The sequence below is a fragment of the Alexandromys fortis genome, unplaced genomic scaffold (genome assembly GCF_014885135.2).
Source record: "Alexandromys fortis isolate MF-2015 unplaced genomic scaffold, M_Fortis_MF-2015_v1.1 scaffold_15, whole genome shotgun sequence".
NCBI classification, from domain to species: domain Eukaryota; kingdom Metazoa; phylum Chordata; class Mammalia; order Rodentia; family Cricetidae; genus Alexandromys; species Alexandromys fortis.
Genome location: NW_026067911.1, coordinates 18,250,949 through 18,271,055, shown reverse-complemented (window position 1 = coordinate 18,271,055; position 20,107 = coordinate 18,250,949).

Here is a 20,107-nt window from a genome sequence, read left to right as displayed (position 1 = left end):
TTCTGTAGACTGCCGTTTTGTCTTGTTGACTGTGTCCATTGCTTTACAGAAGCTTTTCAGTTTTAGGAGGTCCCATTTATTAATATTTTCTCTCAGTGTCTGTGCTACTGGGGTTATATTTAGGAAGTGGTCCCCTGTGCCAATGCATTCAAGTGTACTTTCCACTTTCTCTTTATGAAGTTCAGTGTGGTTGGTTTTATGTTGAGGTCTTTGATCCATTTGGACTTGAGTTTTGTACATGGTGATAGATATGGGTCTATTTTCATTCTTCTATATGTTGATATCCAGCTATGCCAGCATCATTTGTTGAATATACTTTCTCTTTCCATTTTATATTTTAATAACAGTCTATGAGACTTCGTATATTTTCAACCAAGAAATAATTCTTTCCATTCCTGCAGGTGGAGACAAAGCTGTATCATTCAGCCCTCGGCCCTTTGTTAAGAAATGCCGACTTCTCAGAGGGCAGTAAATGTTGTCCTTGTAAAATCCTGGGTAGCACAAGGTCATAGAGTGACCTTACCTAGAAATGCAATCAAGTGAGAACGTGTTTTAAAATTCTCTCACTTTCTTCTTGGCTTCCTGTTAAAGTCTTGGCACGAGAACCCGGGACTACTGTCTTTCAGAGACGCTGCTGTCGGCAGTTTTCACGAGAGGGCATCGTGGTCATCTGAGGCCCTCTCCAGAAGATGCCTATGGGGCCACTGGGCACCCAGGCATCACTCCACCACACATCACTCCTGTCTTCGACGTAGAGCTTCTAAACCTAGAAGGGCCGAAGTGACCTCCTCCCTCAGCTCCCCGCACATAGCTCTGTCGTAGGAAGAGCTGGTGTCTCCAGACTCATATCCATACATCCATCTGGAGTTTTTCCTGATGTTCTGCTGTGTTTCCTGTGTAGCTGTCTACCCTACCCAATACATACTTGTCACATGGCTTTGGACATCTCCCTGTCCTCTCCCTCTTTCTTGTAAATGGGACCTAAACCACATGTCATAAACCTCAAGACACTCATTTTGGCGTGGAGTGAAACACCAGCTTCAGTCAATGGGATCGAGGCTTCCAAGTTCTCATCTTATCGAGGCACAGATGAAGGGTTTCCTTTAGACTATTGGATGTGGTGTGAGTTACGTCAATGTTTATTTTTAAGTGAAATTTTAATCTATTATATAATAAGACATCCTTGCAGCGGTGCTGCCGAGCCTTGGCAGGTTCTGCAGTGTTGAGGGCCATGTTGTTCTTCCACAGGAGCGAAGCCCTTCTCATAATTTAAAGCCCTACCCAAGATGCCCTAGGGAGAGGCAAAGAAACCTTTGTCAGCCTGCCCCTTCCACTTGCTGCTATCCTCTGCCTTCTAAAATGGGTCCCTTTGCTGTTGTGTCACTGGTACAGGCATCTGTCTCTAGACTAGCAGGGTCCTCTGAAGCCTTCTTTGTGACCTGGCTTAATTTTCTTTCCCATCCTCCGATTTTTTTCTAGTAGATTTTTTTCAGGATTTATAATCTTCTAACTATCCAAACTCTGTTTCCTAAGCTTTAAGCATGTTAGGTTTAAATTTGGAGGCATTGTTTGTTATCATCCAATAAGAGCCCAGCTGTCGGGACAAACCCTTGAGTGTTCTCTGAGAGACGATGCTGGCCGCCACAGCTTCAGCATCTCCTAGGTTTCCGTACTGGACGCTCATCTCGGCTTCCTGGCTTGTCCTCCTTTAAGACCCGTCCCAACCTTTACTCTTCTGTGAAGTGATTGGGTGAGAGGAGTGATGCTTTTGTCTCCCACTCCGTAGGCCACCTGTACGTTTTGAGTTTTATTATTGCAATAAAAATGTTCGGCGCTGGCTTTCTAAAATAAAATAGAGAATTCTGGGAGAAATGTGAACTGTTAGGGTTATGGTCCATTTGGGCTCAGGAGGAACAGTAAGAGGTTTCAGATGGGAGTAAGAACTGCTGGAGATTGGACTACCGTCCCGCCATGGTGCACACCGGCAAAGAATCTGAGTATATTCTGTCCACGTCATGTGTGACTGAGTATCGAGGTAGAAAAAAATAACAAGATAGCACAAAATCCAGGCTCCATCCTGCACACTGTTGTTAGCTGCTTATAGTCAGATAGCAAAACTGAAGGGGAAAAAGCCAGGTGGAAAGGTCTGAAACTTAGCAATTTATCCCCCCCCCCCAAAAAAAAAGATAGAAGCATGTGACATTCCAGGCTAGTGCCACAGAAAAGAAGCCAAATTTTTGTTCTAGGACAATAGGAAAGAGGCCTTGAAGGCATCTCAAAAATCTTCAAGAACCTACCCATTACAGTCCCTGAAGATCTAAAAATTAAAAGTCCTTTTAAATCTTTCATTTGAGAAGAGAGTCTCGGGGAGCCTTGCATGCACGGTGAAACCTACAGAACGGTTCCCTTGGGATTGACTTCCTTGTGGTGAGCAGTTGAGGAAGGCAGGCCCCGATGCAGACATGGTCCAGGGGCTCTGAGGTAACGCTTCCTGCTGGCGAGCCTTCAGAATATCCAGGCACTGCTGACTTTATAAGCACAGGAATGGGGGAGGGGGTCACAGAAGCTTCCTCTGTGATTCCAGAAGCCTGGGATGCCAGTGTGTCACAGCGCAAAGTATGCACGTGGCCCCGACAGGGGGCCTGTGAGCGTGGAGCCGAAGCGTCCCTGCAGACTCCCGAAACTTGGAGATACTAGGATCATGGAACAGTGCCAAAGGAAGCTGCAGCGGCACCCCAAGAGGTGTGAACATGTGGACTGCAGCCAGCAAAGCCACAAGGGTTTCACTTCCCAAGCCCTTCAGAGCTCACACCATGAGTGTTTACACACTCAGTGTCTTCTCTCTTGTGGTTTTTACTGTCTTTGGTCTATACCTCTATTCCCCACTTACGGAATGGGGACACTTAACCTGCTTCATGGGGTAAGTTTATAACCTGCTCTATTGATTTTGACAGGGCCCAGAGCTAATCATTTTTCTTGGTTCCTCTGAGGAGACTTTGCACGTGGGCTTCTGAGCAGTGCTGGGGCTGTTAGGACTCTGGGTACACTTTGAGATGGACTGACTTGGAGATGAACTTTTGGGGGGCGGAAGCAGTATGATAAGGAAAGGACATGGAGTGTCCCATGTGGTGAAGGCTTAATTACCTCTCAGCAGTGTTCAGAAACAGTGTGTCTTTAAGTTGGACCTAGTAGAAGCTGAGCGCCTTTGAAGAGAGTGTAGGGACCCCGGCTACTTCCTCTGTCACACCTCGCTTCCACCCTACTGTGCCACGAGACCAAATGCCCCCGAGCAAGAATGCCTTGGAACCCTGGTGGAAATTCCTGAAAATACCAGCCCAGAAAAGCCTTCCTCATTCCTTCAAGTGGATTTACCTCAGGGGTTTGTCACAATGACAACTGATAGACAGAAGCCCTGGGAGCAGGAAGTGGATTCTGGCAATAAAGGCTGGAATTAGTTGAGAAAATCCAACAGAGAAATAGAATGGATGAATACCGCCTTGAAAGAAAAGATGACCAAGGGGCACCAGATCCACCGGACCGATTTATACAGAACATTCGCTCTGTCCCAGACGCTATAGGGATCAGACACAACCGTGCTCACAATGAGTTCCAAAGCTAGAACAGGGAGGCTGTTAACTGAGTTGGGGTTAGTAGTGGAAGGGTTTAGTCTCCTGAGAGGGGATGAATAATTCACCTAGTCATTGTCTGGATCCTGCAAAGAGATTTTCAGGTCCTTATTCTCTTTGATTCAAAGTTAAGGAATGTTTGGATAAAGAGGCGGTCCTTAGTCAAGATCCAGGGATAAGGCAAAAGAGTGAAGCTATCCAAGTAAATTCCTTAAGAGGATAGAACTGGGTTCTCTCTCTAAATTGGTTCTTACCCTGGAGCATCTGTTGAAGGAGCCCCCAGCGTATAGGTTCCCCTTGAGGACACGCCATTGTCTAGGGATGTGCCTAAGAAAAGGAGTTGGAGCTGGGTTGGTGGTGGCACAAGCCTTTAATCCCAGCACTCAAGAGGCAGAGACAGGCAGATCTTTGTGAATTTGAGGCCAGCCTGGTCTACAGAGTGAGTTCCAGGACAGAGAAATAAATAAATAAATAAATAAATAAATAAATAAATAAATAAGAAAGAAAGAAAGAAAGAAAGAAAGAAAGAAAGAAAGAAAGAAAAGAAAAAGAGTTGGTGTCAACGTGGAGAACTTAGGCCCATTCAATTGTAGGAACACGTAAGTGAGCATTGCCTTGTGGATGAGGAAGTTGAACTTGACGAGCTATCCTGAGCTGGAATTGGAGGGTAGCCCAGCCTCGGTCTGGCAGCATTATTGCTCATGGCCAAATGTCACACTGTGTCAGCCTTGTGACTCTGGTACAGGCAAAAGGCGCTTCTCTGAACTGTCTGGAGCTCACCCCACTCTGTCCTGGGTGGAAACTTGGGTGCTGGGCTGCAGCAATGAAGGTAATTGAAGGGGCACCTCTGAGGTTCTGTTCCACCAGTAAGGCTGGAGCTCACTGCGGAGTCTAGGAAACACCTGGGAATTGTCAAGGTATGCAGTGGCGCTCACGCATGCTCAATAGATAAGAGATCAGAGAGTGTGCTCTTCCGTGTTTCTCCCAACCTTTTATTTATTTATTTATTTATTTATTTATTTATTTATTTATTTTCTTTAGCTATCCACTGTTTTTAATAGGGTACCAAAAGAGATTTCAGTGGGACTAAACTTCTTGCAACACGTTCTTGCCTAGCTATTTAAATGCTATTTTAAAGAAATCCTTCCAATTAAAGACTGAAGCACACACACACAAAAAGAAAAGCTTTTCAAATCAAAAGAGGGTTAAGAGTAAGTAGATGATGGAGGACTTCGTGGTTTGTTTGGCCTAGAGGAATGAAGGAAATGATTTATCAAGGCAAAGACAGAGGGACAGAACTCATCACCCTGGGACGTAAGTATGATATATAGTACAGCGAGGAAGGGGATGCCTGAGAGGTGTGGTCAGGATAGAGCCCAGCCCATCCCTCAACCTTAAACGCCTCCAGGCAGGAAATCCTGCCTTCTGGCAGCAGGAAATTCAAGAGCACAGGGAGGGTCCCCGGCTCAGGCAAACTTCTCAGCGGTGCAAAGGGGCGAACACGCTGAGCAAAGGAAGCTGGGTCCTCCAGTGAGAAGGGAGGAAATTACTGACCCAAAACAACGAGGCTCAGAGGCCATGCCACAGGGAGAAAAGCCCCCATATCCCACAAGATTTCAGGAAGCCGGTCCAGCCCTACACAGCGGCATGAATAGGCAGAGGAAGGGGTGTGAAGGCAGATAAAGAGAGCACGGCCCTGCAGCCCTGGCGCAGCCTGTTTAAATCTATCTGGCGTGGAGTGGGGGAAGAATGGGAAGGACTGGAAGAAGGCGTGCAGCGCTGCACAATAGTGGGACCTTGCAGCGTTATGGCTGAGTGGGTGGGGCCTAGGTAGGAACGGGAGTCAAGACCACCCCATCCCATTAGGATGATGATAGGGGAGGGTCCGTTCACAATGGAACCTGTAGCATTCAACTTGGCCTTTCAAACAGTGAAAGTGAGAGTTGTTTCTTCAAGTGCTCTCAGAAAGAGCCGCCAGTTCTGTTGCTGCCTGCTGACTGAAGGGCCCCCACGTTCTGGAGGTGACCTTGGGCTTCAGCCACAATGATACCGCTAATTCCTTGTTGGAATCAAGCAGAAGCATTTACTAGTTGATTAATTTCGGTAACGCCTCCGAGATTCTAGCATACATGCAAACCGAAGAGTGGTGGAGGCCTTCTCCCATTCATAACTTAGCAACTGTTTGTTCTTCAGAAACCAGTTTCTTGAGAAGGCTCACAATGACGGAGACGGTTAGCGCTGTTCATCACGACAGGAACCCTAAGAGAGCGTTTACAGGAAAGTCTTTTGAGAAATTTACAGATGGGAAATGGCAGGCACCACAAGTCTGCTGGGTCTCTGCCCGTTCTTTTCAAAGGTAGGAAATGTCCCTTTTCTTTGTGTTATTGGCTTACCACCCCGTGGACTGCAGTGAGCGGACTGGGTCAAAGGTGAAGGGAGGGGAGCGAGCAGAAGTGCGTGGGCGATTACGGCACCCAGACCTAGTTCCAGGCAAGGTGCTCAGGCGGAGCCCCGCCAAGTACTCTGCCTTTGTCTGCCAAGAGGATGGGGTTAATTGGGTTGGAGGATGTGGGAGGGAACTGACGCTAGCGCTAGCAGACGGGTTAACCAAATGCTTTGGGGTCGAGCTGCATTCTCTGTCAAGTGGTGTGTGTCTGTGCGTGCGTGTAATCGCCACAACAATCTTATAAAAGAGAATCAGCCCATCTTACAGAAGACAACCCTTGAAGTGATTTTGCTTTAAGGCACAGAGGGAAGATTTATAGCACACATCTGGCTTACTTCCCTGCGTTAGGTTGTAAAATATAGTTTCTTTAAGGTTAATCACCATGAGCATATATATTCATTTAAAAGGTTGGGTTACCAGACAGTAGGTAAACTTCCTGTGGAATTTCGGGACTTTAGATATGGAGGCGGGAACTGAGGAAAGAAGGCAGGTTGGGATGTGGATCCTTCTTGAAGTACCACCAACATCTTCTCACTTCACAACCACTGATGATGGGGGAGCTCAGCCAATCACATTTGGCTAGGGTGTGGCCGCCTGGGGCCAGGGAAGAAGGACCTGGGTATCCAGGTGCCCGCCCCTTGTTTTCTCTCTCCCGAGCCAACGTACACTCATCCAACATTGTGACCCATTTAGATACATCACACTATCTCAAACCTGTGTGTGCAGAAAACCTTATTGCCCCGTCTGTCTCCACCCATCCCCTTCAGATGGCCCTGGATCTTTATTTCAGCTCTCACTGCACTGTGAATACTCAGGAATGTGAACCTTTTCAGAGCAGGAAATCCCACCAGTGACAACATTGTCTTTGAATGCTGATGTGTGCTCCTGTTTGGGCCACCCCATGGCTGCTGCTGTCTCTGCCAACATCATCATCATCAATCGTGTGACCCATGCAGGACCTTGTGCTTCTGGAGCTGTGCCAGAGATGGGAGGTGACGATGATGTCTTGGAAAACTCTAGCTTGTCTAGAGTGTGGCCAGGTGGCTTTGTCATCGGCCTTATCTGCAGCTCTTGATTTGCTACAATGCTGTGCTAGGTCACCCAAAGGGAAATTCCATTTAACCATTTAACTCTCAGATAATCACACACACACACACACACACACACACACACACACACACACACACACACAGTATGTAGGAATGCTATGAAGGTTACATGAATAAATGTACACACACAGCACTGGAGATGGCGTCTGGCAGAATTACATGCATGTTAACTGTTTCTGTCATGGATATATTCTTGTGTGTTGCTCTCTGAAGATTTGTCTGCAAATTATTAGAGGATAGGTGATCTAAAAAATTGTCCTAAACTTCCATTTACTGAACAGTTTTTCCCTCTGTCATTTTTTTTTTCTTACACTTCCCTATTCTCCTCTCTGTCCGCACAAAGTTGGTTTCTTCAGTCAGCAAATGTCCTATCACACAGAGGACAATTACAGTGTCCACCCTTGTGGTCACTAATTTTAAAATGTGTAATTATGAGCAGGTAATGGCATGTACACTGTCAGATATTCAAAGACACCAGAGAATAAAGCAAGCCAATTGAAGTTTTGAGGTGCAAAAGTTAAAATACTTTAAGGAAGGAACCAGAACCTGAGGGACCTGTGAAATATCAGTATTCAGATGCATTCTAGGAACAGGGACACTAGGGTATTTACAAGAATGAAAGAGCCTTTCTTGGCCCTTGGTGAGCTTAACTTGGGGCATGGGAGGGATAAATCCCCATAATCTGATGAAAGCAAAGTCACCCCCCGCCCCTGAGTGAGTGGCTTTGGGGTTCTTGTCTTTATGATTTCCTTTGAGTTCTTTTACCCTAAAACTGCCTAGCCTGTCTTCATCTCCTGTCCTTAGCAAAGAGGGGCAGAAATATCATTTCGAGAGGAACAATGTCAAAGTCCTTTCAAATGAAAGCTGACGTACATCTTGTCTTCCTTCTGTCCTACCGCACCTTCTCTTAGCCCTCGTGTTTCTGCTTCATGCTGCTGATTTAGGAGAAGTGTTTGACGTGAAGATCTGAAATTCACAGGAATATGTTGGGTCAAACTGTTCACTTTTTAGATGTGTATTTTGCATATTACTTTGAATCTATGATGCAATCCTTTTCTACTTCCTTGGTGGCATTCTTAAAGGGGTTGAGCTATGAGGGGGACAGCGATTTGTAAGAGAGTTGTGTGGAAGAGGAATCAATGCCAAGTTTTATACTAGAAGGGGTTTTTTAATATTTAAGGTTGTGTGCACAAGTGATGAGTTGCTAAATCCATATATATATATATATATATATATATCACTAAGCTCAGTACTCTGCCACCTAATCTCACTGGCAGACTATTTTCTGCAATAAGTGACTTATCTGTATGATTCCTCATTTAATCTTCTGTGTGTGTGTGTACACGTGCACATTTGCATGCATGTGTGCGCAACTGTGGATTGAACCTGTATACACTAAGTAAAAGCTCAATCACTGAGTTGCATCCCCAGTCTTTCTCATTAATTCTTCAAATCATACTACTTGAAGCTATTAAGAGCATTTGTTTTGGCAGGTTAGAAAGAAAATATAGATTCTTATCCCTTTAAGGCACAAACATTGGAGATGGATGTCCTTCTTCTTCTTCTTCTTCTTCTTCTTCTTCTTCTTCTTCTTCTTCTTCTTCTTCTTCTTCTTCTTCTTCTTCTCCCTCTCCCTCCTCCTCCTCCTCCTCCTCCTCCTCCTCCTCCTTCTCCTCCTCCTTCTTCTTGATTTATAACCAAACAGTCTCTCCCAGAGTCTTGGTTTTCTACTTCTCTTCTTCAGCTATTCTGTAAGAATACATGGTGTTCTCGGTTTTGCCACAGATAGGGCTTGCACAACTGTTCCTTCCCTCTGTTATCTTCCTCTGCCATTTCCTCCATATTAAAATGCTAGCAACATTCTATGTGATGACTTTGAAACAATTAGAGCATTAATCAGCATTTGAAAAAGTTTTAATTTTTAAATCTCTTTTCTTCTCTTACATATCTTTCCAATAAAAATGGAAATTGTTGCTGTAGCTTTCAATCACAGAGAAAGGTTGAAGTTTTGAATAAAAGAGCTGGAAGAGTCCATTGTGAGGAGAAGGAGAGAGAGAGAGAGAGAGAGAGAGAGAGAGAGAGAGAGAGAGAGAGAGAGGATGATGCTCACCCTAGTTTGGTCATCAGTGGGTCTCTCTAAGAAGAGTCAAACCACATGTAACAGCTGACATTGGGTCTGACTGGCGGATAATTTCCGTTTTGTACCAGTTTTGTTCGATTCTGCCATTTTGCTACATATTTTGAGCATTGTTCATCTACCCGCCACTTGAGGAACTTGGTAATTGTGGTTAACCAGTTTGGAAGAATTCTTGAATTTTCCACACAGCCAATTAGCCAAGTTATTTTCATATATCCAAAGTATTTCTTGATGCCAGTGTCCCCCTTTAAATCCATGCCTTTTCTTCCCCCTAATTTGTCTTCATAGACAGATTGAGTTTGTAGTGGTATTTCTTCTTATCCAAATAGTTTACTTATGAATGGGGCCCTCTGGCTCATATGGTCTATGTTATTGCCACACCAGTGTTTATACACTAACAGTAAATGGAACTGCTGTGCTGTAGAGCCAGGCTGGTTTGTCATGGTTTCCAGAGATCTGAGATCTTTTCTTAAGATATCAGTGCTCTAGTGTGAAGGATCAACAAACCATTTTAGAACTCATCACCAGTATCCAAGAGCAACTCTCCCCTCCCCCTACCTCCCTAGCCAAATCTACTCATTGAGGCCATTTTCTCCATCAAACACAAAAAGGAAAAACACCCCGTATAATCTACCCTGAAGACTGTTGAACCAATGTGTGATGGGGGTGACAGTAAGAGCTGCAATTGCCTTCACATTAATTTTATCTCCCTTCAAGGTCCATATCAAATGTCTCCACCCTACAAACCACTCCACAAGGCTTGCTTTATTCAAATTTTCCTAAAGTTTTTGATGTCAGTATTAATGTAAGAGCCAATGAAGACTTACATGTATGTCCCATAATTGCCCTTACTTCATCCTCAGGATAACTCTATTAATATAGACTATTATTATCCCAACCTATGGCTATCAAAACTGAAGGTAAGCAAGGACAGGCATACTGTACTCTGGAAGGCCACACAGTTAGATTGGATCAGAGTTAGACTTACTGGTTATATTTGTTCCGATTTCCCCACATTGTTTTTCATCATATGAACGGAGTATGGACACTTGTTTTTTCTCTCTTTCTTTGCTTCAAGCCTTGTTCAATCTACCTTTATATAGACATTTGTGACCAATGTTAACATCAAACCAACAGCTGGTAAACTTAGAAACAAAAAGCTGAAGAGGTTTGATTGTACTAAGAGTAGGTACAACGATTCTTCTTCTATTGAAGGACAGAAAAGTAGCCAAACTCACAAGGAAACCCATTATTTCCTGGGGTCTCAGAAGTTCAGCATCACGAGTGATTAGACAGAGCCATTTGGTGACAACAGTTTGGAAGATCTCTGTCAGGACATAGGGTCCTGTGCCTTTTAGTCTATTGAAGCATTGGTCAATTTGTATTGAAATTTTTGGTTATATATTGTTGCCCAAGCTAGACTGTGATTCCCCAAAGTAAACACTGTACTTTCTTTCTCTTGCACCCTCAGCATTTATGCCAGTGGGAAGAGGGCATGTAGAAATTGCTCAATAAATTCTGCCACAGTCAGCAATGGCTGCCACGGACCCATACTATGCACGTAGTGGCTTTCACACCAAAACTTTATTTCCCTCAGAGTTGTAGTCTTGAAGGCTCAGTTATTTAAATGTGTCAGCCAGTACAGTGTCTAAGAGGGCTCGCTCCCTGGATGGAGGTAGCTCCTTCTTGCTTATACAGCAAAGCAGATGAGGGCTAGCCAGGGAGGAGATGGAAAGAGAACAAGAGCTCTGACTTTCTTCTTATAGGGACACTAGTTCAGTCTTTGGCACTCTACCCTTATGGAAACATCTAAGCCTACAGATAGTATATAAATTGATGATAGATAGATGATTGATAATAGACAGATAGATGGACAGACAGATAAAAATTTAGATTTATTTATTGTGTGTATAAGAATGGAGTCTCACAACTATTCAAAACTCTAGTTCCAGGGGGATCCTATGACTATTTTCAGCTCCATGGGCATACATGCTAGCAAAACACTATACATATAAAATAAATCTAACAGCAAAAACTGGGTAGAAGAGAAAGAAAAGAACAATAGTACTCTCATATAAAATTTACATGTAAAAATTATTTGTATTTGGTTTCATGGCCTACCAATTCCCTTTCTCCTAGCAGCCACCCACCCATGATCTCTCTCTCCCTTTAATCTGGATTGGGCAATCTCCAGGGATTAATAGATCTTCTCAGATCTTTGATGGGAGCCCCTGCTTCCTCAGTCTGGCTCTTGATTTATTCCCTTGTTTTTGTCGATAATGGTCATTAGAAAGAATGCCTGGGCATTAAATCTTCAGAGCCCCGAGTGTTTAGAATGTCTATCTGGCCTTTATTGTTACGGCACAGTTCTCCTGTGACCACCCAAAGCTCTGCTCCTTTTGGCTTCCAAGTTAACGTTCCAGCTGTCTTTTGTGCTTATGTTCATGTACATTGGCTTCCATAGGTGACCTTCGTGGTTTAGTTTTTATGAAACACAATTTCTATCTTGAAGACTATTTTTCTTCACGTTTCCCTCACAGTATCAGGGTAGCTGATGAATCCCATGCCCTGGTGTTCTCTGGTTACCTCCTGTCCTTTGCTTCTTGTGTGTAGACAACACAGTTGGGTTCCAGAGCCATAAGCCAAGTGCCTTGAAAGGCACTCAATAAGTTGTCCGTGGGCTAAAGCCTTCTCTTGAAGTTAGATTTGCTATTCACTTTCTTTAAAAATAGCTGGGTATGGTGACCCCCATCTGTAACCACAGTTATTCAGGAGAATGACAGGTACAGAGCCAGCCTGAGCAAATGCACTGTGACCCTATCTCAAAAAACCAGAACAAAACAAAGCAAGCAAGCAAGCAAACAAACAAAATTAGTATATCCACAAAGAAATAAAGCAACTAAAGCAGTTGCTTCTCAACCTGTGGGTCGCGACCCCTGTAGAAAAACCACTGTCTCCAAAAATATTTACATTGCAGTTGACAACCGAAGCAATTTATTTTAATTCTAAAATAGCAACAAAAGTCATTTTATGCTTGGGGGAGTCACCACAGCATGAGGAACCATATTAAAGGGCCATAGAGTTTTAGGAAGTTTGAGAACCACTGGACTGAGCTAAGACCCTGAAATAACTGAAAACTTCATTTGTTAGCCACTGTCCATCACCATCCTATGTCCATTCCCGACTCTCCTAGTTAACCCAGCCCAGCCATGGCAGAGGTCAGGTCAGGCCTTCTCACACAGCGGGACACTGGGAGTTAAGATCGCACAATTCCTATTTCATTCCACTTTTCTCTTTCTTTCGGTTTCATTTTTTCTTGTTTACTTTGTACCATTTCATGTTCCCCGTGTCAGTGTTTTCAGTTCTTAAATAGGTGTGTAAGACCCAGGTCTATATTCGGCTACAGGCACGATCAACATTACCTTCAGTTAAACCCTCTGCATTTTGAAACAAATGGCAGAAATTGACCTTGATGTTTCCCAGGGGAACAAATTCATAAATGTGAAAACAGAAAAAAAAAAATCCCTCACCAAGGTAGCAAATGACTCAGTACGTAGGAGACAATTCGCAAGGCTGGCACATCGCATACAGCACAATAAATTATACAAGAGCAGGGATGAACATGGTGCTTATAGAATCGTCCTAATGCTGTGTATGTCTGTAAAATTCTTCTGGAGAAACTCCTCAAGACAAACCTGTCACTTATAATCGCCTTGTGATCAAAACAAAAGTCTATTGTTTGTGTGCAAAGGTGGTGTTCAGAACATTGGTAAAGGAAATCTGTAAGTAATTTCTCAAAAATGGGCACTACTCAACCTTATTGACTCAGTAAACCTTTCTGGCTACGAGCTATTAGACCAATGCTTTGAAATTCACAATGCCTTGATAAGCACAGAAAGGCTACCTGGTAAGGCAGAGGGAGGACTAGGGAATGACAGCCTGTTCTTCATAGCTTGTACGCAGAGACAGGGGCCGAACTCCATTGGGAGCTTGTACTGTGCCCTGGCTCTATGTTACAGTGATGGGTTCCTCTGCCCTAGCCTCTTCTGTCTTCTGTCCTTGAAAGTGCTTCAGCAACCTGCGTTCATATTAACCTCTTTCTACCTGGTTCCATCTTTACTTACCTTGGGATATGAGTTCTGTGCTGGAGATTTTAGATAAAAGTTTGGGCTCCAGCAGCCCCAATAGACAAGACTTAACAAAAGGAACCAGTGATCCTTGAGTCTGTCTTTGAGTTTCTGACATGAAACTTAGAGTTGAATAGATGGCAAGCGGTCTGACTGACATAACCAGTCCGTCTAGATCCAGCTGGTCCTGCAAGGTGGACTGACAAGTTGCTGGAACTTGGTGGCATCCCTTCCTGGGACGGAAGTTATCTTCTGCCTGACGCCAGGGCTTCTGCCTTTCCCATCTCCTTGCATGGGAGATTTGAGTTATTTGGGGCCTTTGTTTCAATTGTCTGACACACAAAGGGAAGCACATACGTGTCTTGGCTAGCTGGTTTGCTGGCAGGGCAGGTGCACTGCCTCTTCCAACCCCCTCAAGCCTTAACCCGATGTGACTGACACCTCAAATGTAGTGACTTCTGCCAACTTCTCCTTTCTTGTCTTCAGTGTCTACTCATACCCCAATGCCACTTGACTATGTGACCAGTCATTGTTACAGTCTTTCAAATCCAAAGCTTAGTTGCCTTACGATCTGAGCTACTCAGACTACTGAATTTGTTAAGCCTCGGTTTCCCCATTAAGTAAAGGAGGGGTCCCAATATCTACAATACTCTTTGTTAAAAACCAATTTGCAGTAAGCCTTAAATAAGACCGATATGAAGACCTCGGGCTTGAGGCTGACATTAATCAGTCAATGAAAGTCGGCTACTGTTTCAGCCTTGAAAAGGTTATTAAATTCTGGACTCATCATTTTATTTGACATAGACATGAAAATGACAGCAGGGCCATTTTCCTCATTCATAACAGTGGGTACCACCCTGTAACAATCTGGAGTAGAATATACTGGGAGATCATGGGTTCATCAGTTTGGTAGATGATGACTGGTTGCCTTGGAATCATTAAGGAAGAGCAGAGAAGAGTACACTAACCACAGACTCGGTGATGGTGGTAGCCATGCTTTCTCCTGGATATGTAATATCATCCTTGCAATGTGAAGGTGCCACATCCCAAAGCCCTTCTTTAAGCAGTTACATCCAGTGTAACTCTGGTTACATCAAATGCTAACTCCGGTTGCTTACCCTGTTTTACATTTGTAGATACTGAGACTCAAGGAAGTGCTTTACCCTACTTTCTCCCTCAGAAAAAAAAGGAAACTGAAGCATACAAGCAATTCAAATCCGTAGTTGAAAATATTGCCATTTTAGGTTGTATTTTCTCCTTTAATATCATATCTTAACGGGCAGGGTTCCCTTCTCACAGCTGCTTCTTTCCGTCTTGAAGATTTTCTTTTTCTTAGGATCAAAATCCCTTCATTTGTTATTGACACCAATTATGGAAGATTTTTCAGTAATTTCAAAAATGGTTGCTTGCATTACCCTATTGTTTCTGAACGACTGCAAAATGTATTCTTTAAAGAATCATACTTCAGTGTGGAAATACATAACAGGTGCTGGAAAGGGGCTTCGCCTGCCTAGACATGAGGTAAGTGTAAGTCTGGAGCACATCGTCAGCTTCTGAAGTCCCTCAGCATGCTCCTCTGATAAGTCTTTTTTATAAGGTCAAATGCACATTTGAGACAGGTGATAACTGGAAGCCTGAACGAGGAGCGGACATCTGTGAGCGTGTGTGGGACTGCCTCTTCGTGAGTGAATTCACGAAGAGCACGTATTCACAGACTGTAATAACACAAACAGCTCCCGTACACGGATGCCGTGTGAGACCAGCTCTGCTTTGTTTAAGGCAAATGTTCACACTTCTCACACTTTTATGGCTGATTTCTTTCATGGATTAGAGCACACTGCTGTGGTTCCCTGCATAGCACAGTCATTTTTATCTGTGCAAAATCATTTTGATTGCTACCCGCAAGGCTCATAATTTTAAATGATCTGAACTCAAGATGCCATTCAGATGCTGTTCAAAAATGCAAATACTCACAATAGGAGTGCCCATCGAAGTTATGTTTCTACATCACATTGAAGAACGAAAACAGAGGCAGAAGTATGATAAAAAATAAATTGGCATAAGAACCAAAACGCCACGGGGGTGATGGCTAAAGGTTCAAACAGGGCAGAGAAGACAGTGTTCTCATCGAAGGGCCTACGAATTAATAGTCTAACCTTGACTGCTTCGAGCTGATTCGCATGTAAAAGCAAACTGAGAGAAGACGTTCAGTCAGATTTTCAGATTCTACTGGAACATTTTTAGAATATCCCCTAACGCTTATGATTAGAGACTCTCCCCTTGACATACTTTGAGGGGGGATATTTTTAAGCATCTGCACACATTTCTTTTTGCTTCCTAGAGTTTCAAGATTCCTGATTTCTGCTCGTCAAAGTCAAGCTTCCAGCTGTTCAAACTGTAGGCAGGGGGCAGAGATGGTCCAATTACCGGAGGCAACCTAGTCTGCAGAAGTTTGAGGAGTAAAAATGCAGAGAAGGAGTGAAGAAAACAGCAAAGAGGACAGGACACTTCGTGTCTCTCTAGAGATCGGTGCGGATCAGGTGACTCACCCAAAGTTGGAATGACCCATTTTAGAGATCGTGAGGGTAATTCTTAAAGAGGTCAGTCAATCCTCTTATTACTTTTTTTTTGTTGTTGTTTCTACAAATGAAAGAGAGCAGGGTTTCTTAACTATAGTACTGTTGATGCTTGAGGACAGTGTCTTAGTTAGGGTTTCTATTGCTGTGAAGAGACACCATGACCATGGCAACTCTTATAAAGGGAACCATATATTTGGGGATGGCTTAAGGTTCAGGGGTTTAGTCCATCATCATCATCAGGTGGTACCTGGCAGCATGCAAGCAGACATGGTGTTGGAGCTGAGAGTCCTGCATCTTGATCGGCAGGCTACAGGAAGTGAACTGAGACATTGGGTGTGGCTTGAGCATATATGGGACCTCAAAGCCCGCCTCCACAGTGACATATTTCCTCTCACAAGGCCACACCCACTCCAAAAGCCATATCTTGTAATAATGCCACTCTCTGTGAATGTATGGGAGCCATTTTCTTTCAAACCACCACAGACAGGTACTTTTTTTTTCCCCTGCGTATTTTAGAATGTTTAGCATCCCTGGCCTCTATGTAGTTGATGTTAGTAGTTAACCCTCATTATGACAATTAAAAATATCTGTAGTCAGTGTTGATTGTCTACTGGAGTAAGGGGGATGGGAAAAAAACTGCTGCTGGGAGAATACCAATGAAATAAAAGGTTCTTTGATGCAAATACTCAAAGACAAAATTTTCTCTATTACCTGCTTAGTTTTGCCCCCTGCTTTAAAAATGTAAAGTGAGAGAGGAGAGGAGATGGTGCATCAGAGGCTGCCTCCTTCTCTTCTCCAGGAGAAGTCGGGCTAACAAAAATACACCCTATTCTAAAGGGAGCAAGGACCACCAATTCATAGAGGAAATGACATAAAACATCAGGACACTGAGCAACACACTTTAGGTTTTTCTTTTTTGTGTGTGTGTGTGTGTGTGTGTGTAAAGATAATTGGGACAACCTTGTGTGTCAACCCTTGCCTTCTGCCTTGTTTTAACAGTGTCTCCCAAAGGAAGTTTGAAACTCACATGTTAGCTATTGGATTGGACCAGATCTTTAAGGGGGTGCTATCCCCAGTGCTCCACAAACTGTTCCCTAGAATAAAAAAATGAAGGAAAACTGCCAGACTCATTCTGTTAGTTACCATAACCCAAAAACCGAAGAGGAAGCAACCAAAAAAGAAAGCTAGAGCCAATTTCCCCATTGAGCAGTGCCATAAAAATATCCAGTAAAAGAAACTGAATCCAAGTGCACATTCAGAAGATTAGACAAATTTAGTTCCTTCTCTTCTTTTTCCTTCCTTTTCTCCTGATGCAGAGACAAAAAAAAAAAGATATCTATTCCATTATTTCTTAATTTTCATCTTGCAGCTCATTATCTCAATCAGAATACCACAGTTGAGTGCACTGATTTCTGAGGAAAATTCCAGCAGGTTCCCGAAGCTGTTGATGAGCTGTGGCTAATCGCCACAGTGAGAGTTTTCTGTCATTACCTGAAATGGATTATATGAACTTGATTGGCAGGAGGGTTAAAGGAAGAAATAGCATGCAAACATGGCGTAATGGGGGAGGAAGGTGTTAGGGATCAGCACACAGTAACCAGTCAGGAGCAATTAGAAAGCAATTTTATTTAAACCCAGTGGAATCCTAAATACTAGTATGCATTGAAGGAGCTCGTGGGTATGTGGGGCTTTGGAAAAGAGTATCTTCTAGTTAACAAGGTGGCCATATCTAGTCTATAATGGAAGGTCCCCCTTTAGGAACACGAAAGTTAGGTGTTGGTAGCATGGTGCTGGGTGACAATCCATAGATGCCTAGTGGAGATCTTAGAAAGGGTGAAAACGTGGAGCTATAATTGAAAGTCTTATATCAGGGTAAAGGATGGGGGTATACAGAATAGATGTGAATTTGTTTTTCATTTTCTCTTGTTTGAAACTTAGACTAAAAATAATAAGACAAGCCAAACTGAAACAAGCCACAGACTTTTCTCTAAGTCAACATGGCAATGAGGTGGCTTGCTGCGGACATTATCTCAATATGCCTCTTAAAAGATGCCTTCAGAGCACAAAGGATGAGATCCTAGGGAAGACCTGGTGCAACTCGGTGAGTCACGACTCCAAAGCATCCAGCTTGGCTGCAGTGTGTTCTGGAGCCATGGGGAGCCATAGGCCATAGGCCTGGGGAGTGCTACTGGTCTCTGGGAATGTAGCAAGAGGTCTAGTGCAGGAGCCAGCTCTGCTCTTCCTTCTCTGGCTCCTTGGCAGTGGTGTGTGTGTGTGTGTGTGTGTGGTTTTGTGTTCTATTCTAGCCATAGGTATGAGACAGGTCACCCTCAGCCTATGACAGCTCTTCAGCGCTCATTGCTGAGAGATGGCACAAGGAAGCAGAAAAATCACAATAAATCACTGCTTTGGAAACTGACCAACATCAAACATTCTTTTCAAGGTAACATGAATGAAAAATGAGCATTCAGGATGGAAGCTGGTGTTGGTGACTGATTGCTGGTTCTTCGTATTTCAGCACAGGATTACACAGGAAGTGAAACCGAAGTCACCAGCTCCTGGCCTGCTCTGATGTCTTTCAGGCTAGCATCTTGCCTGGGTTTCAGAACCCCAGCACCTTTCAGTTACACAGGAATGGCTTAGGGTTCTAGGAAGGGACCAGGCATGTCTAAAATATACATGCACTGATTTGTTGGAGGGGCTGCTTGTTTGTTCCTGGCTGCTCAGTCCCAAAATAATCACACAGAAACTATATTATTTCAATCACTGCTTGGCCCATTAGCTCTAGCTTCTTATTAGCTAACTCTTACAGCTTAATTTAACCCATCTCCATTAATCTGTGCATCACCATGAGGTCGTGGCCTACCAGCAAAGTTTCAGCATGTCTGAGTCCGGCAGAGGCTCCATGGCTTCTCTCTAACTCTGCTTCCTTCCCCGCCCCCCTCCCCCGCATTCCATTTAGTTTTCCCCACCTAGCTCTATTCGCCTATAGCTCTGTTATGGGCCCAAAGCAGTTTCTTTACTCATTAGTGGTAATTACAGCATACAGAGGGAAATGCTACATCATTGATTTCTGAGTATTTTCTTTGAAACGAGAGAGATAGAGAGACAGAGAAAGAGAGAAACAGAGACACACAGAGAGATAGAGAGACAGAGAAAGAGAGAGACAGAGAAAGAGAGACAGAGCAGAAAGCAAAATAACCCCTACCCATGCTTCCTATCACCTAGTGTTTTCTACCTGGATAACACATATCTGAAGCCAGCACAGCAGTTGGCATCATTCTGTCCCTATGGGTACATACAGCCACTTTGCTGGTGGCGACACACTTGGCCCTTTGCGTCAGAAATACAAAGACTGTTAGCATTTGACCTTGAATGAAGAGAATCAGAAATGGCAAACTGTCCTGGCTCACGGTCCTATCCAAGCTGAAAATGAGAGGAAATGGAGGAAGTGGGGGAGAGGAGGAGGAGGAAGCCGGGCAAAGCTGGCGGTGCTAGCAACTCCAGCTCCCCTCCCCCGCTCGCATCACCCTTCATCAGCAAGTCAAGTCTCTGGGCTCCGGAAAGTGGTTTCAAGACACATCTTGTTACCTGTCACTAAAGGCTCGTATCTTCCATAGCATATGGACACCAAGTCTGCCAATAAATCTGCGAGGCAATGAAAGGGCTGTCTGTGAACTCGGTGACAAGCGGAAAGCCATGGGGATTTTTAAAGTCCTCGCCCCAGCAGAGATTGGATTATGCCCCCATTCTCTTTTGGTTTCAGAAAGACACAATGCAACACCATCCCCTAGGGAAATGGCATTGACTGCTCGGTGGGCTACACCCTGTGTGTCCCCAGTGACTCTACATGCCTTATGCTTTTACCATGCACACAAGCCGTAAGCCTTTGGTGCTGCCTACTTGGGATGACTTAAAACAAAAAAGTAATTTTTGTGAACTTTGAATCCTTGAATTGCTAGAAATCTGTTTATAAACAGACACACAGATGGTGGCATGTGTGACTCAGAAAACAAGCCTTCCTCCAGCACCGTCCCTGAAACAATATTTGCAGATGATGGATTTCTGTGTACGGGGACAATT